We start from the raw sequence: 19,167 nt of genomic DNA, 5'->3' as shown, positions 1-19,167 counted from the left end.
TATCGAAGCTCCTTGAAGAAAAAATGGTTTAAGCCATATGAGGAGGATCCTGAGGAGGCACTAGAAATTTTGCTACCTAACATGGCGGATGATGATTGGAACTATCTTGTGAATTTATGGAGCAATAAGGAATGGAAATTATTATCTTGTGAAATTTTATAGAGAATTAAAAATATTTTTTAATCCAATGTATGTTTTTGAATGTAGACAATGTGTGATAAAAACAAGTATAGTCGTTCCAAAAAACTTATCATTCACATTACTGGATCAAAAAGCTTCCAACAACGAAGTGAAGAAGAGGTTTGTATATATCATTTTCTCAATCTTTGAAACTTAATTTTTTCAAGATAAAATATTGTTGCATAGTTATTTATGGTGCTTGACATTTTATGGAATGTCTATACTTTGTGTTGTTTAAATGATAGACATTTTATGGAATGTCTATGCTTTGTGTTGTTTAATGATAGAGGGAGAAAACTGGAGAAGATCCTAGCCGACTTCAGTTATTTGAGATCACACAAATGGGCAAGCTACAAATGAAACTACATAGGAAGCATTGGTATGGAAATTCCTAAAAATGCTTGTATAACTTGTTATTAAGATTTATTTTTATATGTTGCTAGAAAATGTATTTTTTTTTATGTGCTTTTAGAAAATGTAGTATAAAATTATAAATGCTCTTTTAATGCAGATGAAATTTAAGAGACTTACTACTTAAGTGGCTGAAGGGTCTTTGCAAATGTCCAGCGATGAAATGTTTGTAGAGGTATTTGGACCTGAACACCATGGTTGTGTTCGTGGTTGTGGTGATGGTATTAGTCCTACAGAGTTATGGGGTTCCTCTTCATCTACTATTCGTGACCTCCAAATGCAATTGAAAGAATCTGAGGAAAGAAGCAAGGAGAATGATGCTACGCTTCTAAGGAAATTGAAAGAATCTGAGGAACACCGCAAGGAGAGTGACACTAATGTACAACTCTTGAAGGCACAAGTTAATCGGGTTGAGAGTTTGCTAGCACAAGTACTCAAAAACATGGCCCCATTTTGAGCTAGCTCAATCTGATTGTTCTTCCTAACTTTACCAATCAGGTTAGTTTGTTAACTTTACTTGTTCTTTTAAGTAAAGGGTTTGTTACGGTTTTTTTTTTTTTTTTTTTTTGGTGTAATCTTTGGATGGTTGGGTTTGTTTGACACTTTTCTGTTTACATTTCAAGCTGCCAATTTTTTTGTTAAGAAAGGGTAAAGAGAAATGGTTTTGGGGATATGTGATGGTTCTATATCTGTCAGTTTCGTATATGTTATTGCATTTACTTGTTTATTTTGGTGGCACTACAAAAAAATCGTCTAGTCCCAGCGTTTTTACAAACCGCCGTAATAGATAAGTCTGTACCAGCGCTTTTTGAAAACCCTGGTATAGGAAATCCTATTACAGCGGCTCAAAACCAGCGCTTTATAAAGCGCTGCAATAGGAGGCCTATAGCGGCATTTTTCAAAAACGCTGTTATAGGAAGCCCAAAAACACTGGGATAAGGTTACTGATTTCCCTTAGGGGGAAAGACCTATCCCAGTGCTTTTAAAAGCGTTGGAATAAGGTCGACCCTATTCCAGCACTTCAAAAAGCGCTGGGATAGGTCTTTCCCCATAAGGGAATGAGGGACCTGTCCCTGCGCTTTTGAAAGCGCTGGGATAGGTGGACCCTATTCCAGCGCTTTCAAAAGTGCTGGGACAAGTCCCTACGTTCCCTTATGGAGAAAGACCTATCCCAGCGCTTTTGGAAGCACTGGAATAGGGTCAACCTATTCCAGCACTTCAAGAAGCGTTGGGACAGGTCCTTCCATTCCCTTATGAAGAGAGGCCTATCCCAGCGCTTTTGGAAGCGCTGGAATAGGTCAACCTATTCCAGCGCTTCAAAAAGCGCTGGGATAGGTCTTTCTCCCTAAAGGAATGGAAGGACCTGTCCCAGCGCTTTCAAAAGCGCTGGAATAGGTCACCTATAGGTTTTTTTTTTTTTTTTTTTTAATTTTTTTTTAACACAAGATAGAATTTCTACTATAGCCTAATTTAAGTGTATATGTATATGGAACTTCCTCCTGGAGACTTGAACCCCGACACTTGCCCCTCACATCCCACAAACACTTATACTTGTGGAGGGATTTGTTAATTATCAAATGACCAATACTCTCCTAAACCTAAAAAAAGACCAAAGTACCCCCCAAAACATTGAAAAAGAGCAAAAACACCTCGATACCTAGAAAAAGAATAATATACCCCCGAAACCTAATAAATGACTAAAATAACCCCAAAACATCAAAAATGACCTAAGCACCCCCTAAGGCATTGAAAATGACTAGAGTACCCCTTGTGTCTAAAACTAGCCAAAATACCCTCGATTACTTAAATAAAAACAAAATACCCCTATAAGTCAAATAAATGACCAAAATGCCCCTAGAAAGACAAAAAATGTCCAAAACACACCTGACACCCAGAAAAGGATTGATACACCCCCGAAACATAAAAAATGACCGAAATATCCCCAAAACATTGAAATGAATCCTAAAAACTAGAAAATGACAAAAGCACCCCCCATGAATATAAAAGGTGGAAAACCCCTTGATTATTTGAATAACACTAGGGGTGGCAAAATCAACCCAAATCCATTTGCCCACCCAAACCCGCCTACTTAAATGAGACTCAAACCCACTCAATTATTAATTGGGTGAAATGAGTATTAACCCAATTAAACCCAATTAATATTAATGTTTATTGTGTTTTAAATAGGTACCTAATTATGATCCAAGTATCATTTCTACAAATCAACCAACTTTAAAATACCCCAAAACCACTAAAATGAGCAAAATACCCCTTAAACATAAAAAATGGCCAAGATACCCTAAAAAAAAAAAATAACAAAATAACCCCGAAACCCAAAAAATTACCAAAATACCTCCAAAACCTAAAAATAAAATACCCTCGAAACATAAAAAAAATGACTAAAATACTCCCTAAAACCAAAAAAATGAACAAAATACTTCCAAAACCCAAAAAAATGACCAAAATACCCCCAAAGTCCAAAAAAATGACCAAAATATCCTTAAAGTCCAAAAAATAACCAAAATACCCTCAAAACCTAAAAATTACCAGAATACCCCCAAAACCTAAAAAATGATCGAAATACCCCTAAGTCCATAAAATGACCAAAATACCCCCGGTCGTTTTTTGGGTTTCGGGGATATTTTGGTCATTTTTAGGTTTTAGGGGTATTTTTGTCATTTTGTAGGTTTCATGATTATTTTGGTAATTTTTTGGTTTCGGGGGTATTTTAGTCATTTTTAAGGTTTTGAAGGGTATTTTTGGTCTTTTTTTGGTTTTTGGCGGGTATTTTGGTCATTTTAAGGTTTTGGGGGGTATTTTTGTCAAATTTTGGTTTTTGGGAGGTATTTTGGTCTTTTTTTGGGTTTTAGGGATATTTTGGTCATTTTTTGATTTTGGGGATATTTTGGTAATTTTTTTTGGTTTTTGGGGTATTTTGGTCATTTCGTAGGTTTCATGGTTATATTTTAATATTGTTGGTCCTCGAGTCACATCTTACAAATTTTTTTTAGCTATCACATTATATTTTAGTAATTTTTAGTGAGGAATTATATTTTATTAATTTGAAGTATTAAATTAAAATATATTAAATTAGTTTGAATTATTAAATTCAATTTTGTTAAATTGAATTATTAAAAAATATTTTTATTGATTAATATAATTTATTTTAGGCGTAAATGCACTTTTAGTCCCTACATTTTGACGTTTTTCCATTTTAGTCCATACATTTTATTTTTTCCACTTTTAGTCCCTAAAACTAATTTACGCTTTCCGTTTTAGTCCTTAAAACACTGTTCTGTCACCAAATTAACGGAAAGACTGACGGATTAATATAATGTTATTAAAAAAAATTATTTAACATTTTTTATATGCCAAAATTAAAAAAAAAAATTAATTACTCAATTTTAATTTAGAACAAAAAACAAAAAAAATTATTTTCTTTCAAACAAAAATTTTACTTTTTTTTAATTAAAATGAATTTTTTAAATTCCAATCTTCTTCTCTTTTTTTTCCAGAAGATCACCACCGAATCAAACCCAAGCAAAAGAATAACAACCTAGCAAAGCAAAAGAATAGCAACCCAGCAAAAGAACATTATTACTTAAACCCAAATCAAACCCAGCAACCAAGAACACAAATCTAGCAACCAAAAACTCAAACCTAGATCACAACAACACAAACGAAAAAGAAAGAAAAGAAACAGAGACCAAACACAAACACAGACCCAAAGTTCTTCGTGTTCTTCCCAGATCAAACCCAGCAACCGAGAACACAAATCCAGCTACCAAAAACTCAAACCTAGATCACAACAACACAAACAAAAAAAAGAAAAGAAACAGAGACCAAACACAAACACAGACCTAGATCACAAATAGAGATTAAACACAAACGAAACCCGAATCACAACCCAAGCCAAAATCATCAGCAGACCCAACCACCGATCCATGTTCACAACACCCACATGCAAGCCTCCAAATTTTTCCCATTGTTTTCACACCATCAAGACCCCATGGCCTCCATGATCAAAACCTCGAAGATCAGCCTCTTGATCTACTCGCCGCTGGTCAATATCAGGCTCCAATACCGAATCGATGACTGGGTTTTGTACAACGGAGCCATAATTACACAGAAATAAACTATGGGTTTTCTTTCTAGGGTTTCATACACCTAATCAACGGACCTTCTTGATGGGTTCGATGGGTCGATGGCAACGGAAACGGCGACGGCAACGCAGACCTTCTGGGGTTTCTTTCTTCTATGGCAATGGTGACCTCATCATTGAGTCTTGAACGAGTTCGACGGCGGCGACCTCATCACTGAGTCTTGAAAGAGATCAGAGAGAGTTTGGATCAGTCAGAGTTTGAATCAGATCGGGGTGAGGAGAAAGAGAGTTTGAGAATAGAGAGAGAAAAGGGTTTAAAAGTTGAATGTTCTTCTGAACAAAAAAAAAAAAAAAAAAGAAGAAGATTGGAATAAAAAAAAAATCATTTTAATTAAAAAAAAAGTAAAATTTTTGTTTGAAAGAAAATAATTTTTTTTTTGTTTTTGTTCTAAATTAAAATTGAGTAATTAATTTTTTTTAATTTTGGCATATAAAAAATGTTAAATAATTTTTTTAATAATATTTTATTAATCCGTCAGTCTTTCCGTTAATTTGGTGACAGAACAGTGTTTCAAGGACTAAAACGGAAAGCGTAAATTGGTTTTAGGGACTAAAAGTGGAAAAAATAAAATGTAGGGACTAAAATGGAAAAACGTCAAAATGTAGGGACTAAAAGTGCATTTACGCCTTTATTTTATTAATTTATTAAAAAATATTTTTATTAATTAATATAATTTTTATTAATCAAGAAAATGCTAATGGAAAGACCTATCCTAGCACTTTTAAAAGCGCTGGAATAGGATCCACCTATTCCAGCGCTTTAAAAAGCGCTGGGATAGGCCTCTCTCCATAAGGGAATGGAGAGACCTGTCCCAGCACTTTTGAAAGCGCTGGAATAGGTAGACCTTATTCCAGCGCTTCAAAAAGCGCTGGGATAGGCCTTTCTCCATGAGGGAATGGAGGGACCTGTCCCAGCGCTTTTGGAAGCGCTGGAATAGGTGGACCTTATTCCAGCGCTTTCAAAAGCACTGGGATAGGATCACTTATTCCTTTATGGGGATAGACCTGTCCCAGCGCTTTCAAAAGCGCTGGAATAGGTGGACCCTATTCCAGCGCTTCCAAAAGTGCTGGGATAGGTCTCCAAAAACGCTGGGATAGGTCCCTCGTACCACTTAAAAATTTTCAGACTTCCCACTTACTTTTTTCACCTTCCCACCACTTTGGTCTCTCATTTTTGGTCTCCCACTTCTTTAGTTCAGCTGTTTTCCTCTCACCCACATTTTTTCTCCCTCTCCCTCTTCCTTAACCCACTTCCCCTCCTCCTCTCTTCTTCTTTACTCAAAACCCACCATTTCTTTTCCAAAATTTTAAGCACAAAAATACTACCCAAAACCACAAACCCTATCCAAAGCAAGGTAAGTCTCTCTAGCTCTCATTTATATTTCGTAGCAATATTTGTATATATATTTGTTGTTAAATTTCTAGTTTTTTAGTTTTGATTTTGGTTGAAGTTTGGTTTGGGTTATGTGTATATTTTTGTGTAACTATTGGTTGATTGTGTGGGTTTTAGTTTTGGATTTGGTTTTGGTTAAAGTTTACCCAAAGCAAGGTAAGTCTCTCTAGCTCTCATTTCTATTTTGTAGCAATATTTGTATATATATTTGTTGTTAAATTTCTGGTTTTTTAGTTTTGATTTTGGTTGAAGTTTGGTTTGGGTTATGTGTATTTTTTTGTGTAACTATTGGTTGATTGTGTGGGTTTTGATTTTGGTTGAAGTTTGGTTTGGGTTATGTGTATATTTTTGTGTAACTATTGGTTGATTGTGTGGGTTTCAGTTTTGGATTTGGTTTTGATTAAAGTTTACCCAAAGCAAGGTAAGTTTCTCTAGCTCTCATTTCTATTTTGTAGCAATATTTGTATATATATTTGATGTTAAATTTCTGGTTTTTTAGTAATTAGAAAACTTTTTCAAATGTTAGTGAGATTCTAAAACTATCAATTGCCTGTATATATTTCCTTATTAAACGATTCATTGTTAAATGTTTTTAAATCATTAATAGGAATTGATATTTGTATTGATTATATATTGCCAAGATTAACAAATCTTACTAACTTTACTAGGCCATTTCTTGTTGATTTGATTAGTCAAAGCACATTTTTAAATCCTTAATATGGGAATTGATATTTGTATTGATTATATATTACCAAGATCAACAATCATATTAATGTTACCGGGCTATTTACTATTGATTTCATTAATCAAAGCAATAAAAAGAGTGGGGACGGCTTGCAAAACTTTCTTATTTCCTAAATATATAGTTAGATAGCTGAGTTAGTTGTATCTAGGGAGTGGGAACTGCTTGCAAATCTTTTTGGTCTGTTACATGGAGGCAAGACTTTTGAGCAATAATTTCGTCAAAATTGATATATTTTAAAATCTTAAAATTTAAGTAACTAGAACTTTGGACACAAGATTTAGCAAGGGTGTACATAGAATTATTAACTAGAGCTTTCTTCTTCTCTCTTGCATCCTAGCTCCTGCTCCCTTTTTTATCTTCATAGAATTATTACACTTCCAATGGAATTTTTCTTAAAACTGCAAAAGAATGGGTATAAGTTATGGTGCAACAAACCTTCTGGTGCTTGCTTTCAAATTTCTTGGGAATGAAAATTGAATTGTCTTTTTGGGTTTGACTATAATCATATGTTTGGCTTAGCTATAGATGCTTGTCACTTAAGGCTATTAGCTTGATGCTTAAGAAGAGCTTGACAATCTTATTAAGTGAGAAGGAATTTTGATTTTTAATAGAAATGGAATCAATTTGACCAACTTCGATCTCCATTTTGCTCTCACAAAGGTATACCCTTTTTCCTTTTCTATTTTTTTTTTTAATTTTATTTGGAAACTATGTTCGAAATGTTATATTTTCACCATATGCGAATCAAATTGTAACCATGTAATTTTTTTATTTTGAGTTTACGATTCTAATAAAGCCATTTAAAGGCATTTGTATTTTTTTTTCCTAATAATGAATTTGGGTTAGTATTTAGTGAGAAGTTAAACCTTAAGTGTGTAAAATTTAGTTGTATTTGATTTTTTAACAATGCAGAGAAAATGTGAGTTACTTTGAATTTTACAGTAGTGAATTTGGGATATTTATAGGTATTGGAACAAGTGGGGTTTGAGGTAATTGATGGTGGAGAATGGAAATTCTGGAAGTATGTGGAGAAAGCTGAGTTTGGACTAGGGCTGCCGGTTCATACTATTTTCATTATGGGAAAACTGCTGGTAGGGGATCGAAATTTACTAGGTTTGTGTGTGTATATATATATGCTTTATTAATTTTTTTTAATTATCATATACAAGTTTAATTTTTTTTTTTTTTTTTTTGCAATGCTAAATATGAGGGATGTCTTCATTGGGTCTTACATTAAACACATTTGAGAAACAAACTATTTTTTTTTTTAGTGCTTGCTTTAAGAGCTTGTCTATTCATGTAGCGGTTTTTGACACTTTTATACCTTGATTTAATTGTGAGAATTTCTTAATCACATGAAAAATTTCTAAGTGATGTCCACTTTAGTTATGCCTACAAATTTTGTTTCTTTACCTCTATAGTTTTACTTGTGTTTAGGATCAACAAAGTAGGGAGCTTTCTCAATGTCATGTATCTAAGCTAGCCAAGAAACTGAGGGTGAAGGTATGAGTGATGAATTGGTACTTTTCACCCTTATTTATGATATTACTAAGTTCATTTGTATTATTGCTACTGTTGTATTTCTTTTGCAAGTTTAGTGTGAAGTTTTTTTTAACCCTTAACTACAATCTTGTTTTAGTCATTTAATTTTACCAATTATTTAGTTTTTATTTGTTGATTGTTTTTCAGGAAGAAGAGGTAAAATTGAAGCCTGTTATTGCATTCGATTGTGGTATGGTCTTCTTATAAGAGTTCTTTCAATGATTTTTAGTTACATCTTGATGTAATTGAGATGTGAAAAGGCTAATGCATTCAGTACTAATAACTGAACGGTTTTTTGATTTTGGTCCTTTCATTTCATGGCCTAAAATGTGGCCGTTTCTTTTATTAGTAGATTTTTAGGTTATGGGTCAAATGTCCTTGTCTCACCATCCTTATTGAGTATCTAGACTTGGCTACGTTATATATATATATATATATATATATTCCCCCCCCCCCCTCTTTTTTGCCAACATGGTACTTTGCAGGGCATTTCTGTCAAATTGAAGGCTTTCATTCATCTATGTCAATTCATGTCTGGTTTCTTAGCCAACCATTTCGTCTGAAGTGGACCCAACTCATTGAATTTTATTTTTTGAGTGCTTAATGTAGCATTGACCAAGTATACTAGTACTAAAAATACAGCTAACATTTGCAAACAGCTAGTTCCAAATAACAATCTAAATTGACCTGAATGACAATAATGTATAAATACTATTATTTAATATGTAACATGCCTTTGCAATTTGATAATTAAATAATTTCTACCATTTTTATTCCTTTTGAATTGATGAGTGAGTTTTGCTCTTGACTTCTTGCAATCTTTTTTTTTTTTTAATTTTTTTTATACTAAAAATACTTGCATAGTGTAAGAGAGTGCAAGATTTTAGATACATCATCTATCAATATATATCCCAAGAGAGAAAGAGAGAGAGAGCTACAACTACAACTAGAACTACAAGTCTGTTATGGCACGTCTAATTTATCAATATTTCAAACATGAATCAAGCAAGTGCCTTTAACAATGCTTCTATGCATTAATCTTTCCACTCAATTTAGTTGATAATTTTATTTTACTTTGTCATTGTATTTTTTATTAATATAAAAAACAACTCAATTCTGACGGTTGGATTTGTTAAATTGCTAGATTAAACATTTGGTGGCTACTGCAATATCTTTAGCATCCCCTGTGGAGCAAAGCAAGGTAGCAACTAGTAAGTTAACCTCTCATTCTCTGACTACGTATGATTAAATTATTAAATAGCTCATGTTTACTGTGGAACAAATGCAAACTAGCAAAATATTGGAGCTTATCTTCTGGTTTGTATATCTTTGTACACCTCTCCCTATTTTAGTTTATAGTTTGTTCTCTCAATGTACTTAGTTTAGTAGTTTCTTCTCTTTTTACATGATTTTGGACGTGAAGTCACCTAATTTACGTCTTTTAAGTGATCTTAGTAGTCTATAATTTAGACTTAGATTTTGTAAGATTAGCAGCTCATTGTAAGTTTGAGTTCCTCTTTCTGGGAGCAAACCAATGAATTGCTCAAGGGAGAGTAAAATCTACTTCAAAATACCCTATTAGTATATAATTATATGTCAAATTTTTTGTTGTGGTGAGTTGTTGATTTGGAGCAAGTGGGTGGCTTGCACGGTGATATAAGGTGGTTTACTTTTCATTATTGGGAGTGTTGATTGTCTTGTGAATATTGTGATATTATTGTTCAACTATGTGTGAATTTATTTTATCTCCTCTTAGTAAATTCAAATATTCTACTGTGGTAGGTTGTTGATTTGGAGCAAGCGGGTTGTTTGCACGAAGATATAAGATAGTGTATTTTATTTTGGGAGTGTTGATTGTGTTGTTCCTATTGTGCTATAATTATTGATAATGAACTTAGTCATTCTTGCTAGAATTTCCTTAATAATTCTACCTTTTATGTGATCATCTAAGTTTACTTTTTATCTATTGCTACTTGAGTAATACTCATGCATTGGTGTGTTCAGTGATTAGCCCTAGGCAGACCAAGTATGGATCTAACTTGACTTAGACTTATATTTTTTAGTTTCGTGAACACTAGGTTCCTAAGTGATTGGAGTGGTCTAGCATCTTAAAGCTTTTTCAACATAAGCTATGGAGTCAAATTCAAGGCATTCTTGATTATTACCCATGATTAAGTTCAGATTTTTCATCATCGATAAGTATATGTATGGCTCCTTTGGAAGAATGGGCAAGGCAATTTATGGTACAAGGACAATTACTTAATGCCCTTGATGAGAGATTGAGGGCTAGAGGTGGGTTTGATGAGGGGAAGATTGAGTTGGATGAGTTAGAAAGTGAGGACATGGATATATATTTGCTCCAAAAAATGAAATCCAAGGATATGTGGTCTGAGTTTGAACAAAATTATGGCTCTTCATTATAGCCAACATTTGAAGATATTCTTGATTATTACCCATGATTAAGTTCAGATTTTTCAACATTTGAAGATTTTTCATCATTAATAAGTATTGTATTTGCTATTGTAAATAATTATAAGTAGATATATTTAATTTGTTGGTTTAATGTGGTATTGTATTTGCTATTGGAAAATATGAATTATGATTCATTACAGGTGTTATAAAATAAGTATTGAAAAATATGTATTTTAGGTACATTACAGGTGCTAAATTTTTTTTTTTTTAAAAAGGACCTATACCAGCACTTTTGAAAGCGCTGGCATAGGTCCTTTTAAATTATACTGATTCACGACCTATACCAGCGCTTTTGTGAGCGCTGGAATAGGTATAGTCTATGCCAGCGCTTTCAAAAGCGCTGGTATAGGGCATATGCCTTTCCCAGCGCTTTTGAAAAGCGTCGGGACAGGTCCGTCGACCCTATACCCATATTCACTGCGCGGCAGTTTGAAGCGTTGGGAAAAAAAACGCCGGGATAGGAATTTTGACCCTATCCCAGCACTTTTTGGGGCTATCCCAGCGGTTTTGAAAACGTTGGGATAGCCCTGTTTTTTTGTAGTGTGGATTTGATATACTAATAGTTTATGGAACATAGTAATTAAGCAGAATGTGGTACTTTTGAATCTCCACTTGGCAGTTGAGTACAAGGTTTTAATAGCAAAATTTCTTATGTATTAACTGCCAGGGTTCAAATCTCCCTTTTCACAACTATCAAATTATAAATATATAAAACTATGTTCTTGTCATGATGTTTAGTTATGTATCAAAAAAAAAAAAAAAACACATTAGAGTTTATGATCAGTGGCAAGGATTAAGTGAGTTTATATCATAGTTAGAAGCACTTTTTTTTTTTCTTGATAAATTTAGAAAGAAAATTTGTTCATGCCATTTATGTAAGTGTTGCAATTTTTAACTTGGACTTGACAGTTATGTTAAAGATAGATGTTTCAATTCTTCCTTTTTTATGTTTTTATCTTTTGGCCAAATTATGATATTATTGGTGTTTAGTCTGTCTATACTCTTAATTTCAATTTTTTACCTTTGGGCCTTGACTTTTTGATCCACACAATTAATAAAATTTGGGTAGCTCCTCACTTAAGTCTTAACCAATTTTATGTGATTTACAAGTTGTCCTTGGGTGGATATGCACTTGTTAAAGTGGATGTATGTGCTTTATGAGTAAGGAAAATATTGGAGGGATGGGGTGTCCCCTACGGGGAAGTACATGAAGAAATGATGCATCATCTTTTTTTCAATGATACTAGCTTTTGTCATGGACATGGCCTTCTTGTTGGGAAGTGGCACTTCTCCATAAATCTGTTATTTGAGGATAATTGATGGAGTACAGTGATTTTTATTTTTATTTTCTTTTAATTAGCCATTTTGAAAACTTAGAACTATTTGAATACTTAAAAATTAGGCTGGTGCTTTAGTATTTATATGAGAATGGAGTTTAATTTGGAATTGCACAATTGTGTTTATGTTTATATTTTGAATCAGGTTATTAAATTTGGATCAAGGGAAGGACTGCATCCAAATTAGGTTTTTTTTTTTTTTTTTAATACTTATTTCAACGGTTTTAAATTGTTGAAATTTATCTCAAGACAACATATATTTCAACAGTTTTCCATAATATTTCGATGTTTAATAATTGTTGATAAAGATGAATCACATTTTTCGACAGCCACATAGGGTGTAGAAAAAAAAGTTTCGACATAATTTTTAGTGTCGGTTCTCAACGGTCACTTAAACCGTTGGAAATACTTTTTTTGATGGTTTCTAATACTTTTTTCAACATTTTCAAGCCTTGAAAATAGCAAACTTTCTTGTAGGAGAAGAACTCGCATTAAGCACAACAACTCCAGCCTCCAGGCAATCAAGGCACAATAGCTTCAACTTTTAGGCAATTGGCAGTGTTCAACTAGAGAATATCACTCATACTACATATATAGGTTAGACTTTCTTATAAGGAAAAAGGCTTATACTAAAATTTGAATTATCACCAACTTCAATAGTTTCGTAGGTTTTGCTTTTGATATATAAAATAAAAAGCCATCCATCAATCAACTCTGACCACCATAATATTAATTTCCCATGCATGTATATTGGGTACAACATAGGGAATAATCACAATTTAGTTTGAAATTCTTGGAAAAGAATATATATCGAAAATCCCATTGATGATCCTTTTACCATCATATATATTTCAAAAGATTTCATCAAAGTTGAAGTCAATTAAACACAATTTCCTTTCATGTTCGGACAAGTTGGGCAAAGTTTTATCATAAATTTCTGAAGGTGGGAGTGATTTTTTGGGCTGTATCATTAGCCTTTAGCCACATCAAATGCCAAAACCTTTAACAAGGTGCGTATGATGTTTGCAGAAATCCAACAAGTATATAGTGCCATTTCTTGTCCGCTGCAGGAAATCATCAATGATTATCCATGAATTCCAAGAGCTTCCCACGGTTATTACTGCCACCTTGAATTTAGAAACGGATTCTTTTTCACAAAAATCTTGAAAGATAATAATCACTTTATATTGATCTTTCTTTTTTCTTTAATCTGAAACTCAGCCATATTTAAGCAATCACATGCACAGAGAACACAATTTACAAGAGAATGGAGAACCCTATCCTAATATTGCGGCACTGATCCAATAATTGACAATAACCGCAATATATATATATATATATATATATATATGCTTTACCATTAGATCTTGCCACAATTAAATCAGTCCTACACAAGTAAAGAATAGTATCCTGTCATAATTAAGTCGGTTAAGGCTTAATGCTTATTCCTCATTTTCATAGTTCACATCATTTTAAAAATTAATACGTAAACTCTCTTATCTAACGGGCCCTAAGCTGTTTACAACCTAGGCTAACTGACCCACCCAACGGATCGTATCAGACCTAAATTGGAAATTAACCGATTCAAAGACGGCAGCCGTTGACAGTGGATTTCCTCCTTCAAAATTTGACAAGGCCAATCCGACGGATGATATTATCAAATTAGTGGGATTATCACTAAACCTGACGAGATCTCAACAGCACCTTCAAATAATGCTATAAAAACAAATATTTCCAATTTCCATTCAATATAGTTTTTGTTGGAAAATTGCCTCAAATTCCAATTGTGACTTGGAAAGTCAATTAGGCTTCCTAGTTGAAGAATGAAAAATTAATTTAGGTTTCCTTGTTATAGAAGGAAAGACTATTCCTTGGTGTGGAAGAAAGTCTATTCCTTGTTAAAGAGGTAATGCATTCCTAGTCCAAGAGAAAATAATCTCTTTGTTAAAGAGGTAATGCATTCCTAATCCAAGAGGGATAGCAAAAAAATCTTATAAATAGACAATACTACAAATAATTTGATGGTTTGACCCAAGAGTCCTCCTTATAGGGAGAGGGAAAATAGAGCAGAGAGAGAAAAGAGGGATTTTCGTTTGGGAGGAACGCAAGAGGAATGAGAGAGCAAGATATTGCCGCCTTCAAGAAGATAACTAAGGAGGAGAGAGCAAAGGGTTGCCACCTTCGAGAAGATAGCCAAGGAGGAGAGAGCAAAGTGTTGCTGCCTTTGAAAGAGTTAAAGAGTTAATTAGTGTGTGTGTGAGAGCAAAGAAAAATAAGAGAAATTTTTCTTTAGCCGTGAGACATATACAAGAATTATTGTAATTGATTTAATAATAGTGAAATTATTCGGAGTTTGTCCCATAGTTTTTTTTCCTTCAAGAGAGAGTTTTCCACATAAATATTTGTGTTCTTATGTGTGATTGCTATTTTGGATTGCTAATATTTGTGATAATATTATTTGGGACCCAATAGTTTTGTGAATCTAACATTGACCAATGAGAAGAAGAATATGCAAGAAAAATAGATCAAACAAAGAGGATTGAGGACATCTAAGGAATCACTGACTAATGAGCACACCGATTGTCAAGGAATGGATACTTATTCTTTATGAAATATGTACTCATGTCATTGACATGTTTTTTGGTTAAGCAAATTGTGTCATTGCAATAAAGGGACACAGGAAAAACTTCAACCCGACCTGGTGAAAGTTGGGCAAAATCTTTAAATCTTTTTTCAGTTCATAATGCCATTCTCCTATCTCAAACCCAATGATATCACCAACCTCATCCACTTTTTTATCACTAAAAATATAGAGCTTAAGATTTTCCTTTTATAGCAAGGTAGTCAATACCGTACCGGTACCGGCCGATATGTACCGTACCGGTATGTATACCAGTATCAAAACATCAACGTTTCGTACGAGTTTAAATACCGGCCATACCAACTATGTACCGGCCAATTTCGGGCAATACTGGGCGTACCAACCGGTACAGAAAAAAGTTTTTTTTTTTGTTTTTTTTTAAGTTTTGTAATTTTTGAATTTTTGTTAGGGCAGAATGGTAACTTATTTGCATTAACTTATTAGTATTATTTGTTTTCTTAGTATGCAATGGTAACTTTTAAGTTTTCTATTTTTTATATTGTTTTTTTTTTTTAATTGATACTAAAGTATAAAACCATGAATAATTAATTTTGAATTGAGGAAATGTTTTATGGTAAAATTTTATATTTATTATAATATATATATATATATATACACATACATATATATATATATATATTTATTTATAATATAAAAAATAGCGATAAACCTGAAACGGTATACCAGTATTGACTGGTATCCGAAATATATCGTACCGCTGGCCAAACTGGTACAACCTCCGGTACAGTATTGACTCCCTTGTTTTATAGGCCCCTATCACATTTCAATAAGCTTAACTTTCATCGGGAGAGTTGGAGTCTTTTTACCTACGGGAGAAACCCCTCAAGAAAGTGGCATATCTAAGCAGATAAATTTCACTATTCATACTCATCGTGGGACAGCCACACCTGATGAAAACTTGCTCTTCTGAGAAATAAGAGAGCCTAAAATGTGTAAGCCATTATAGTGCATATTTTGCAACTAGGACTTGCATATTTCTTGAATGTAAAGAGATGGCTCTTATTTATTAGTATTGAAAGCCTCCTCTTCACATTTGAAGGGAAAGCCCGAGGCTCCAAAGACCTACTTACATTAAGTTTTCAAAGCCCATGACTTTTACCCATGTTTGGTGGTGAGAGGGGAATGGGAGAGAAGGGGAAATTTTTATTTCTAAAATGTGGAAGTAAATGATATAAAGGACAAAGTCCTCTAAAGTCTAACCCAATATATGGGTTCTAATTTAATAACTAAATTTCTTTTTTTCTTTTTTTTTTGACATGGAGAGATTTAAGTGTCCTGTTGCTAAAATATATTTGTTGAAAAAATAAGAACTGAAAATTTGAAAAAATATGAACTGAAATTTTTTTGCGTTTTGGTCAGTTCTTCTAGATAACAGTAACATCTAAAATAGCATTCTTCTAGTTAACAATAACCCTTTTTTTCTTTTCTTTTTTTGAGAAGAACAATAACATTTTTTTTAGTAATACAATTTGAATTTATTCAGATTGTGATTTACACATCTAATCATCTGTTAGAATTATATGGATATAACAATAAGTATCTGACATTTGAGGGACAAAAATAGTGTTGTAAATTGTAAAGAAGTCATTTTGTAGATAATTTTAGGGGCTTCTCCAAATGAATAATCCCCAACAAAAATAGGGATATGCTGCTTTTTAGGGACGTGCATACTGTAATCTTTAGTAAAAGGCAAATGAATAGTTCGCTCCGTAAGTTTTACCGAGAGTGAAGCCCCAATTTTATATTCGGTCTCTTCAACTACTGTCTCGTGTTTCTTCAATGAGGGACAGACGCAATAATAATTCTCCAAAGTCTGAAGTCCAAACCAAAACAACTCCTTTTTAAGTAAATGGAAAGTGCCTCTAATAATAAAAAATAAATTAATTAATTAAAAAAAGGGAAATGCCCTCCTCAAGTAAGCATGGCTGAGAGCATAATGAGTTTTGAAATTGAACCAGAATCAAAGGTAATAATCAGGTGAAATAAGGATTGACAAATCTTCAGGGACTACTGAAACCTGGAATAATGTTTATTCTCATCATTTGGTAAGCAGTGTTTTCTTTTGAGTTGACACCATGATTTTCTGTTAAATTATATATAGATGAAAGATTTTATTTTTCCGGAGTTTTCTTCTTAATCCAACCAAACATCTTAGTAAGTAGTTTCCAAAAAATGCAAAAAGATTAATTGCAAGATTGTAAGAAGGGGAGCCTAGTTAGTTTAGATGGCAGGAAAAGCCTTTGAAATGGAGGTAAATTAGTTCAAAGTTGTTTAGTGGGTTACTTTGGACTTCCATGTCATTTTGATCATTGAATAAATATAATACACAATTTTTCACTTTTCTCTCATAAATTTTCTCTTCTTGGAAAAAGACTAGCTTGAAGTAAAGTCAGTTTTAATTTATTCTCATTCATTTCCCTTATAAACCAGTGGGTTTCATTACAGCTTAGCAATTTGATTTTTTTGATACATAGCATCACATTCAGGTAGGTATTATTCTAGTGTTTCAATACACTACATCACACTCATTTTTGCTCTGTAGTTTTTGCCAAAATAGCATTGGCTGACTTGAACAGTTGTTCTATTAAAAAGAGATTGCTTAGGAATCAGTGGTAGTGCTACCTGACGATGGTTAGTGTTGTAGTCAAGACTCAAGATAGTCAAAGTTTCACCCCAAACATGAAGAATTCCCATGGGTTCTAAATCTCACAAAATCTTAGGAACCAGTGGTAGTACTACCTGACGATGGTTAGTGTTGTAGTCAAGACTCAAGATAGTCAAAGTTTCACCCCAAACATGAAGAATTCTCATGGGTTCTAAATCTCGTAAAATCTTACTTGACCCAAATCTCGTGTAAGCATTAATCAATACCCATACATCATAGGTTTTTTTTTTTTTTTTTTTGAAAGACATTTTTCTATTTTATTTTTTGATAAAATAAGTTTATTTTAATGAGATGAATTGTAAAATAAAGAATGTGACGTAGGATATACTGTTAAAATGATAATGTAAAATAAATAAAATGGGTTTTGGGGTTTTTTTTTGGGCATAATGGGCTGCGAATTCTCTTACCCAACCCAAATCACTTGTAAGCATTAAGCAATACCCTTACTTCACAGGTTTTTCTTAAGATAAAACAAAATAGATAGGAGAAAATGTTGGACACAAGAAGACAATTCACAAGAAAAACAAATTACACAACATTTTCCAAATAAATTTACATGCCTAGTTTAAGAATGTCATATAACATTGGGTTTTATGCCTAGTTTAAGAAACGTTGAGTCATATTAACCTAATTTAAATTACGGGTCATGTTAATAGGTTCTTAAGCAATTGTTACTAGTTCCCAAGCAATTGATACTTAGTAGGTTCTTAAGCAATTATTATTGGGAATGTTACTTAAAACTAAGAAACGGGTCATGTCAACAAGTTTTTGAACCATTGTTAATAAACTATTTTAAACTGTTAAAATATGAATTGTTTTCTTTTTCCATTAAATCTTTTTTCTAAAATGATTCCCTACATCCAAAAAAATAAGATTCCCTAAAAATTAATTGTTTTCTTTGCCAAATAGCACTATTATATTAAATCTTTTTTAAAATGATAACCTTAAAGTTTTCCCATTTCTTTATCAAAAATGATCGCTAATCATCAATTTTTTTTCCTTGTCAATCTTCTAGCGCCTTCTTAGAGCTTTTGTCTGACTCTATACAATACTCATTACAGACGTGAAGCTTTTGAAACGCTTAACTTGCAATGTAGGAGCTTCCCCTTAAGGAAACCCCTCCAAAAATAGGCGTATGCCACTATTTGCGGCGTGCACACGGTATTCTTTAGTAAAAGGCGAAAGAATAGTTCGCTCTGTGCTCACTGCGTGGCTGCGTATTTTGGAAACAATATGAGCTGTCATTTTATAAGAGCTATGTTTGACCACGTTATTGTATCTATTCGATATGGGACATCTAGCGAATTTGAAAATTGAAAGCACTTCACACGTGCATAAGACTATTTGAGCAAGACTTCAAACTTTGGTCTTCTTGAGATAAAAGTTCAAAAATGAACCCCAAAGGAGATGGGAGTGAGTGCTAATCCCTTTGTGAAAATTCAACTGTGCTCCACGTGACAGAGATGAGGTCCAACCCACATTAAAAGAGAGTGGCTATATGTGTCGACCATCACTTCCAATCAGACTTGGTGCTCTATCAATCGGATAACTATTGTAGATCTGGACTATTCCAACAATGTGTTGCTCAATATTTCATC

The 19,167-nt window shown here is 33.2% G+C and overlaps 1 protein-coding gene and 1 non-coding gene across 5 annotated transcripts in view; one reads left to right on the top strand and one right to left on the bottom strand.

Annotated features, from left to right (window-relative positions):
* Positions 1–19,167, top strand: part of LOC126701697 (adenylate kinase 4) — an 86,731-nt gene that overhangs the window by 63,552 nt on the left and 4,012 nt on the right. The gene's annotated exons all lie outside the window — the stretch shown is intronic.
* On the bottom strand, positions 18,668–18,784 carry LOC126704479 (U5 spliceosomal RNA). The gene has a single exon (XR_007648193.1). It is a non-coding gene; the product is annotated as a U5 spliceosomal RNA (small nuclear RNA).

This window comes from Quercus robur, chromosome 10 (genome assembly GCF_932294415.1).
Source record: "Quercus robur chromosome 10, dhQueRobu3.1, whole genome shotgun sequence".
NCBI classification, from domain to species: Eukaryota; Viridiplantae; Streptophyta; class Magnoliopsida; order Fagales; family Fagaceae; genus Quercus; species Quercus robur.
Note: the sequence above shows the minus strand (reverse complement) of the source record. Positions and strands in the feature narration are given on the sequence as shown.